The sequence below is a fragment of the Canis lupus genome, chromosome 15 (assembly GCF_003254725.2).
Source record: "Canis lupus dingo isolate Sandy chromosome 15, ASM325472v2, whole genome shotgun sequence".
Lineage (NCBI taxonomy): Eukaryota > Metazoa > Chordata > Mammalia > Carnivora > Canidae > Canis > Canis lupus.
Genome location: NC_064257.1, coordinates 59,666,461 through 59,675,856, shown reverse-complemented (window position 1 = coordinate 59,675,856; position 9,396 = coordinate 59,666,461). Strand labels below are relative to the sequence as shown.

Sequence of the window (9,396 nt, the reverse complement as noted above, 5' to 3'; positions counted from 1 at the left end):
CTCACAAGCGCTGCAACTCTACCTTCTACAACTGCTAGCATGAGCCTCCACCTTGCTTAAAATCCAAATCTGCTCTTTTTCTTTTCGTTTTCCTTGTTTCAATTTCTTAAACAGCCACTTACAGGAAAAAAAAAATGAGAATCATCTTAATTTTCTTGCTCCTTTTCCCCAACATTACTTCTGAAATACTCTTTTTCTACCTCAGTGAGAAAGCCTTACTTGGAATCCTGTCGTCCCCCAATCAGTCTTCTCAAACAGTGCCTTAGTTATCCTTTCCTTTCTACTTTCCAAACAGCTGGCAGATGAATTTCCTACCATGCAAATCCTGTCGTGCTACTCATTTGCTTCATTTCTTAGCAGCTCCTCGTACCTTCAGGATTAAGTGGGTTTTTCTCACCCTTTCTGGCTTACTTCTCCAAATGTCCATACACACTTTTTAATTCAGTTACATTAAAGCATACTCAGTCTCTCACTAGGCCAGACGTTCCATGACTTTGTTAAATGTTGGATGACTTTGCATATATGGGTGGTTCCCAATCCCTACCTCATCGCCTGGCCAACCTCTATTCTTTCCCCAGGAAAGATCAGTCAGCCACTACCTCTTTTTAGAAATATTTTCTCATTGAGCCCCACATCCACCAACTAAATTAAGTGTTCTTCCCATGTGCTGCTACTTTACTGATACATTTCTATTTACTAGGTTTATATATTATGGAATTTAATCTTACTAATCTTTGTGTGTGTGTGTGTATTTTTTCAATGTGAAGCTTTTGAAGACAAAGACTATGTGTTCATCATCCTCTATATTTGAGCACCCTGAATTGTGCCTGATAGGTGGTGAGTGTCAAGACCTGTTTGTTGAATTGAAATGTTGATGCTCACCCTAAAATTGAGATTAACAAAAACCAGAAATATTGTTGGCTGCCCTGAATAATAACAAAAGTGAAATGACAGATCATTGAATATAACAGAAAATAACTTTGAAGGCATGTTATGGCACTCTGCACATGAAATCCAATCGCCTCCGTATTTTTTAGCTATCTGTGCTATTTTCTAATACAAGCGAGGCTCAAAGATTTCCGATAATGATACCTCAAGACTTTGAATCACCGAGATTCAGTTATTTGTAATATACTTGATCTTTTATCATGAAAAATAGCCAGACTGCATCAACCTAAAAGTAAAAAATAGAATCATAGTTATTATTATAAGCCATTTTCCTCTAGTCTCGAAACTGCTCTGTGGAAACTCTAGACTCCTCACATATTCCTTCTGAAGAGTTCTTGGAAGCCTAAGCAGGGCCCCAACCATGCTGGATAAATGAGTACCCATGAGAGCATGTGGGGCACCCACCATGCTTCTCTCCTGATCCATCTTGTTCTGGCTTTGCCTTCTGTCTCTCCTAACGCCTCTTGTGATGGGTGTCTTTGGGTTAAGTAAGATGGGATCTTTGCCCAGGGTACTAGGGGCTAGCCCTCTCCTCTGCAGGGCGATTGCTTTTAAGGCCAACCTATATTACTCAATAGACAAGTTGAATACACGCCTAGGGCACTAACAAAATATAGTACTAACACTGACACGAATGTCCCCTGCTGGCCGGACAGCAACTGCAGGTGCCCAGCGTGAAGGGTGCTTACGTCTGCGTTGCCAGCCCCATCTTGGATTTGAAACTCAAACATGTGCTTGACATTTCCCAGATTTTTTTTTTTTTTCCTTTTTGGCCTCTTTTTATTGCAATTCCCTTGCTCTAGGATTCGGTGGTGGGTTCATGGACACTAAACTAAAGGAAGCTCTCAGAACCGTATTCAGAAACAGTCTTCCTTTGAGACTCTGCCCTAAGCTGTTAATGATCTTTTCCTCTGGGAATATATTGCTTATGGTGAGGAGTCTTGGTGCTTTCTGTAAGCAGACTCTGGGGAGAGCCCTGCCCCCTGCCCCCTGCCCACCGCCAACACCCTGAGTAGGTTTAAAGCAAGGGTCACAGGAACTAGGTTCTGCACAGGAACCCTGATTCACTAAGATTTTAAGATAATTTATCTTATCAATTGAAAATAATGTGTTTTATTTCCTCAAACTGTAGTTGACGAGACTATCCTTTATCTACTCTGTCTGATTAATTGAGGTGTTACTATAACATTTTGAACTCAGAATTGTGCAATAAACATTGGAGGACTTTGAAAAGAATCAAGGAACACAGACCCCTCCAAAAAATAAACACAACTTGTATTAAAAATGTTTAAAGAAGTCAGTTCAGGTGATTCAAACGAACTTTATTTAATACTTCATGAAGCAGGCAGCCTCCATTCCCAAGGGTCCCAAGAATTGCAAAATGGAGCAGAGAGCAGAGAACCTTTCTTAGGATAAAGAAAAAAGAAAAGGGAAGAGAAAAGTAGGAAATGAATAAAGAACAAGGAATAAGCATAGAGCCCATAGTTGGCTTGGCATTTGGCTTGGGATTTGGGGATTGGCATTTGGGGCAGTTAGTGCTCATAACAGTGTGTTTGGGTCAGTGGAGCATCTACAGGGATGTGAAAGTTATCTAAGTTATTATTATTATTATTAAATGTTTTATTTATCTATTCATGAGAGACACAGAGAGAGGCAGAGACACAGGCAGAGGGAGAAGCAGGCTCCCCATGGGGACCCCGATGTGGGACTCAATCCCAGGACCCTGGGGTCAGGCCCTGAGCTGAAGGCAGACGCTCAACCACTGAGCCCCCCAGGCATCTGGAAAGTTATCTAAGTTTCTATTTGCTCACATGGCAGCCTGGGCAGGAGTGGCTCCATCTTGGGTCTAGAAGCTTAGCTCAACACTTGCTACATGTTGCCCCTGTCTGGATCACCCCTAAAGAGCTAAGGGTTGAGTAGGAGCTCAGGAAGTAGACTGGCGATTACCTAGTCCTCACCTAATCATTCTACGTGCAATATTCAGGCGGCCTCCCATCAGTTGCCTGGACCGGGAGTGGGCAAGGGGGAGAGGATCTCCTCCCAGTCCTGATCGCAGAACATCCCCAGATTTCACGGAGTCTGTCGGAAAGTTTCCCAAAATGAACTATAATGATTTTTTTTTTTTCATTTAAAAGCAAAAGCAGTGGCAATGACAGTAACGACGAGTGCCAAATTTGCTTTGATCCTCTTGCAGGCCATCTGCTCTTCTCTTCGTGATCTGTGTTGTAGCGTCTGTTGAGAGCATGGAGCAAGATAACTGGAAATAAGCAAAATAGACTCCACTCCCCTGACTCCTAAATTGCTAAAATGCATAGTTTTGTTGTTTGAGACGTCATCTTTAAATATAAAACTGAATTAAATACCAGAAATTCAAGTGGTTTTGTGGTATATGCTGTCTTAGTTTGACAGAAACAAACAAAAACTCCAGTGGATTAAAAAAAAAAAAAAAAAAGGGTATTTATTCCGTATCCTGTAACAGCCAGAGGTTGTTTGGCCAGAGCCGGGTGGGCCCTGCCTGGGCAAATGTTGGTTCCTGTCTGCCGTCCGCCAGGCCGGGAGCCGCCGGGGCCCGATCTGGGGGAGAAGATGGAGCACCGCCCAGACATCCTAACTTTGTGCTGCATGGAAAAACAGACGGGATTTTGAGTTGTCTTTTTTGGGGGAAGAGGAAGGGTTGTATTAATAGAAAAAAGGGAGCGTGTGGGATCTGGAGAAGGAGGGCAGCAGGAGGGGCCGACTGAGGCCCTGTGTCTCCCGTACCCCTTCTTCCCTTCTCCCAGTAGCAATTCCGTGACCTTTACCTGAGGACGTGCACCCCCTCACATCTGCAAGCTGCACACCATCCCCCCGAGCTCTCTGGCCAGTATCAGGCCACTGACTAAGTTCAGGCCCATGAGGTAGGAAAGGCGCCACTCCCAGGTCACCTCCTCATGGGTGCTTACTGTGCCCTCTTCCCTTTCCGTTGCCTAGAAAATGGTGACAGCTGGAGAAACCATGGAAACTGTAGGTTGAAAACAAGAGCCACCTCCAGCCCTGGAATGCTCACCTTTGAGGGGTCATTTATTTAAGCACCTGGTGAGATGCCTCCTCCCTTTGAAGGACTTGTGACTTCTGCAACCAATGGAATATGGCAAAAGTGACACCACGGGACTCCTCAGGCTGCCAGAGGAGGCCATGTGACTTCCCTGGGATTTCCTCAGAATCTCAGTTTCAGGGTGCCTGTTGGAACCCAGCTGCCTTACTGTGTCAGGCCCAAGCCCCATGGAGAGGTCATGTATGGGGGCCTGGTTGACAGCCACAGCTGAGCCCAGCCTTCAAGTCCCCCAGCCAAGGGACAGACAAGTCAGTAAAGAGGCCTCCAGACAAATCCTACCCCTGGTCATCTGGATCACCCCAAGATGTCCACACCTTCCCGGCTGGAGCCTCAGATGTGCTGAAACAAAGCAAGTCATCCCTGCTCTGTCCTATTCCAGTCCCTAACTCACAGTATCTGTGAGTGTAACAAAGTGCTCTAAGCGTCTATTTTTTTTTTCCCCTGGACCAAATATTTTTATTTATTTATTATTATTATTATTTTAAATAAATTTATTTTTTATTGGTGTTCAATTTGCCAACATACAGAATAACACCCAGTGCTCATCCCGTCAAGTGCCCACCTCAGTGCCCATCACCCAGTCACCCACACCCCCCGCCCACCTCCCCTTCCACCACCCCTAGTTCGTTTCCCAGAGTTAGGAGTCTTTATGTTCTGTCTCCCTTTCTGATATTTCCCACTCATTTTTTCTCCTTTCCCCTTTATTCCCTTTCACTATTTTTTATATTCCCCAAATGAATGAGACCATATAATATTTGTCCTTCTCCAATTGACTTACTTCACTCAGCATCATACCCTCCAGTTCCATCCACATCAAAGCAAATGGTGGGTATTTGTCATTAAGCGTCTATTAAAGCGTCTTAGCCTATACCCAAAATAATAAATGCCAGATCAAAAATTATTTAAATAGTGTGTTAAATCAAAACAAGACTATTTTAAGCACCCAATAAAATCTTGACTGCTAATTAGCTATGTCGGACAGAACCACTTACCTATATTTAAGCAACCATCAGATTAGGTCAATTCGGACAAAAGCTATTCAGATCTCTGAAGGAAAATAGAGGCCGCCCTGAAATTTGGTCCTCTCGTATTATATCCTGGGCATTTATGTGATTTGCTGAATTGATGTCATTTATACCTGTATCTTCTTTCCTTTTCCCTATGACTTGCTGCTCAGTGGTCTGAGGGTACATTAGGTTTGAGGTAAGTCTAGTTTACGATGTATTCCTACCTAATAAACTTCTTATTGAAAGCTTTCCTGTTAACCTTTATATCTGGGCTGGGCTGTATTTCTACTGTCATTAAATAATTAACCACTTGCCTCTGAATTTGTCTTTGAGTCTGAGGATACACACACACACACACACACACACACACACTCACTCACACATTTAGCCCTTGTTGTGACAAGGTCCGCCACAACTATGTGTTCCAATTTTATAATCTTAATAGTCTATTTTTATTTTTATTTTTATTTTTTTAAGATTTTATTTATTTATTCATGAGAGACACAGAGAGAGAGAGAGAGAGAGAGGCAGAGACACAGGCAGAGGGAGAAGCAGGCTCCATGCAGGGAGCCTGACATGGGAATCGATCCCAGGACTCCAGGATCACGCCCTGGGCCAAAGGCAGGCCCTAAACTGCTGAGCCACCCAGGGATCCCCAATAGTCTATTTTCAGAGGGAGTGACTCTCATCTCTATTTTTCTTCTACCTGTATCATTAATAGGATGAAAGCATACACTAGGGAAGTGATATACAGAGCCAGATAGAGACCTAAATTACAGCTCCTTCTTGGGCCACAGGCCACCACACTTGGGAGAAAGAAAAAGAGATTGACGAAACTAACCCCTAAGAGACCGTGAGCATCAAAAGGCCAAGGCTGGGACTTGGCACGTGTATCACTTACCTTTTCTGAGCCTCACTCTCCTCTTTGACAACAGGAGACAATTGAGTCTTGACTGCATTTCTCCCAGGATGGTTGGAGAAAGAAGTGGCCCAACGTGAATGGTACTGAGCGGCCAGTACGGGGCCCTAGCGTTACCACACCTCCCGTAGGAGCCCGGTTATAACTTAGGGAAAGTGAGCACATATGCCCCAAACTCACCTAGACAAAAAGAGTTTAAAAATGTGAAGGTTTCTGTACCCTTTGTTTGGTCGTCTTACATAGTTAAAATCCTTGTAAGTGATGGGTCAGGGATGAAAAATCCGACAGCCATACCTTCTCATATTTGGAGATACAGCAATGAATCAAAATCAGCTTTAATTCTGTTCATGTCCCTTTTCTCTAGTCCCTTCTGCTTTTTCAGCCCCCCCGCCCCCCTTTTCTTTTTCTGATGCTGCCGATGAAATGAAATTCCTGCAGGACAGGTTGGATGTATTTTAGCAGCTTACATAAACTATCTAAACCATATAAAAGACTTTTCTCAAAAATAAATATTCCTGGGTTTGCTTTCTTGAAAATATTCAGATAGCCCAAGGCAGAGTGGGTGCCAGGACAGGAGACCCGGCTCCCCCTGAATCCGACACTTGGCGACCCCAACCAAGTCTCTGCTCCGGAAGCCCAGGTTCCTCAAATGTAAATGATGGCTCGTATCAAACTCTTTGTAAAGTGTCTTCCATTTCCAAGATTTTGCAAACATATTGATTTAAAGAATAGTAGTTAAGAGTGTGGGTTCTCAAGCTCTTAGCCTGGGCTGGATTCCCAATTCTCCCACGTACCATCTGTGTCACCTTGAGCAACTGCCTTAACTTTTATGTATCTCAGCTCTGTCATCTGAAACATGTGCAAAGGATGGTCCTACCTCTGACGGTTACGTGAGGATTAAATGAGGCAACGTGTGTATAGTGAATAAGGTAGTGCCTGACACATGGAGGGCTCCACAGGTGTTTACTTCTCCTGCACATGAAAACCACCCGTTATTTCTTGTTTGTGAAGTGCTAGGAGAGCTCAGACACCCAAGGCCACCAGACTAGTATGCTGTGGATGGAGGAACACCTCAACCACGGCTATGGCTGACTGCAAATACCAAGAAAGCGTGGCTTACTGAAAGTTCTAGGAAATGGCTATGGATATCATCTCCAGATCATTAGAATCCTAGAATTATTTGGAGAGAGTAAGTAAGTTTGAACTCCTGGGTTTGCTATTACTAAGTTTGTCTACTTTTTCAGTGTCCCTTTTTGGCAAGCTTTATATTTTTCATTTTTCTTTGGCAGCCAAAGCCACTTGTTTTGTTTTTGGTTCCATTTCTGTGAAACAGTCTGAATGTCCTAGCCCAACACTTTCTTCCAGGATTTTCCCAGGGGCACACTCGAGAGAAATACATGAGCTGGGTCTTTGGATTAGCCAAGCAGCCAGACATTAGCAATTTCCGAGTTAACCTTTTCCTTACCAGCAGGGTAATTTCTTTACTCTTTCATTCATTCATCTTTACAACCTGGACAAAGGAGATACACACAGGAAGACAAGAAGGTAAGTGACCCTGAGTCAGCTGAAAGGGAGAGGAGGGAAAGCAGACTGAGGCAAAACCCGGGTAGCAAAGGTAAGTAAAACCTCATGGGCTCAAACAAGACTCATCACCTCCCATCGCTGGGCGCCAATTCCTGCGAGCAGGGTCTATGCTCCTTATTACTCAGAGCAGCACACACAAAAACAACCAAATCATGGTGGAAATTTTCAGCGCTCTTTTCCCGTCTCAGAAACAGAGAGAAATACTAAGAATGTTCATTGCCTTTGGTTATTATTTCAAATAATGGTGAAAGGATCCTCTGCTCTTAGCACTTTCATTTATTTAAGAAATAACGAATAGTGAATCCTGTGCCAAGGACGAAGCCTGACCCTGCTGGAGGGGGTGGCAAGAGTACTAGGACATAGAGAGTCCAGGTCGTGACAACTGACTCCTGGTCTGAGGAAGACGCTGGGCATGTAATAATAGTAATCACGGCAATAGGAATAGAAGGCAGTGACCCCCGGAGCGGAAGGAAAGACCTGAGTAAGAAAGTTCCTGACTGGTAGGCAGCTGTGGGGGGGTTGACACGAGGTGAGTGGGGGAGACAGCATTTGCTCAGTGTGGCCCTTCGGAATCAGCCAATGTCACAAAGGCCAGCAAGGCCTCAGAGCAGGCGCGGGGCTTTAAAGCCACCCTCAGAGGTTCATCAGAGGCTAAAGGGCTTTTGATTAATAAACATAAAACCAAGTTGCGCTTCTTGAACATCCACAGGCTGGGAGACGGGACAAGTCTGCTCAGACTAGGAATGAAGCCTGATAATTTGAACGTGACTTATAAGAACTTTGCCAAGAATCATGAGAGTAAATGAAGCAGGCTAGCGGGACAGGCCTCATTCCCAAAGCCAAATGGAAGCTGGAGCAGCCAGCTCGACCCTTGCTGAAATGGCGCAAGTAGGCACCATCTGCCTTTGAAACCCTATGGTTTGCTTCCAGCTCTTTCTCTTCCTAGCCTGGCAACCAAGGTACCCTCTAGACCCCTTGTCTCTCACCGACCAGCCTTTTATCCTGTCAAGGCCAGTTGCACAGAAACCCCCCTGCAAGACATGAGCCGGCAAGAGCTTGTGCCTCCCTCCTTGGTGACCCCGAAGGGCCCAGAAGGGTGGGAGTCACTGGGGCTTTAAGACACGGATACCTCCAGGGGATTTCAGCCAGTGGTGGAGGTGCCCTGCCGAGACCTCGGGATGCTCGCCCGTTAGTGCCCGGCACGCAGGAGCCGCTGGGGGGACGGGGCCTGCCAGCTGGAATCTCTGCGGCCTTCAACGGCGGTTCCTCAGATAAGCACTTCCCAGATCTTCCTAAAACGATGACAACCAAATCCTCTCCTGTTTTAGATGAAAAGACTGAGAAATAAATGGCAGGCACGAAATACCCGCACTGGGCCACATCGCAGCGAGAGCAGTGTCTTTTCACACCGGCCAAGCCGCCGAGCAACAACATAGCTCATGGTTGCTGTTGACCTTAGCCTCACCCTCTCTCCACTCAGTTTCATCTTAGAAAGCCAAAGTAATCTGAAGATGCTCTTCAAAGTGGACCTTTTAAATATTTATTGAAAGCATTGTCTCAGTCCTCTCAGAAGATAGGTGAAATTAGTAGCTTTCCATGGTTCTTTTCTCCCCTCCCTCCACCAGGATGTATATTTAAAGTAACTTTTATTTACAAAACCGTCTCTTAGCAACAGGGGCACAGCACAAGAGTGTGTTATCTAAAGCAAACCAATTCTGGCCATAAACTATATAAGCGAAGCAGCTAAATGTGATTGGTATAGCCCTCCCGAGATACCAGGAGCCAGAGGTGTTAGCGTGAGATTAAAGACATATTTTTCAGAGACCTGGGATGGTCTATTATTC

At 44.8% G+C, this 9,396-nt stretch overlaps 1 long non-coding RNA gene across 2 annotated transcripts; it reads left to right on the top strand.

The window, feature by feature from the left end:
- The first annotated feature begins 8,005 nt into the window (after positions 1 to 8,005).
- LOC112654819 (uncharacterized) lies at positions 8,006 to 9,138 on the top strand. Of its 2 annotated transcripts, none has more exons than XR_003133393.3 (2): positions 8,006 to 8,052; positions 8,262 to 9,138. It is a non-coding gene; the product is annotated as an uncharacterized LOC112654819 (long non-coding RNA). The 2 variants fall into 2 exon arrangements; XR_003133392.3 differs by having other exon boundaries at positions 8,011 to 8,081.
- The last annotated feature ends 258 nt before the right edge of the window (positions 9,139 to 9,396 follow it).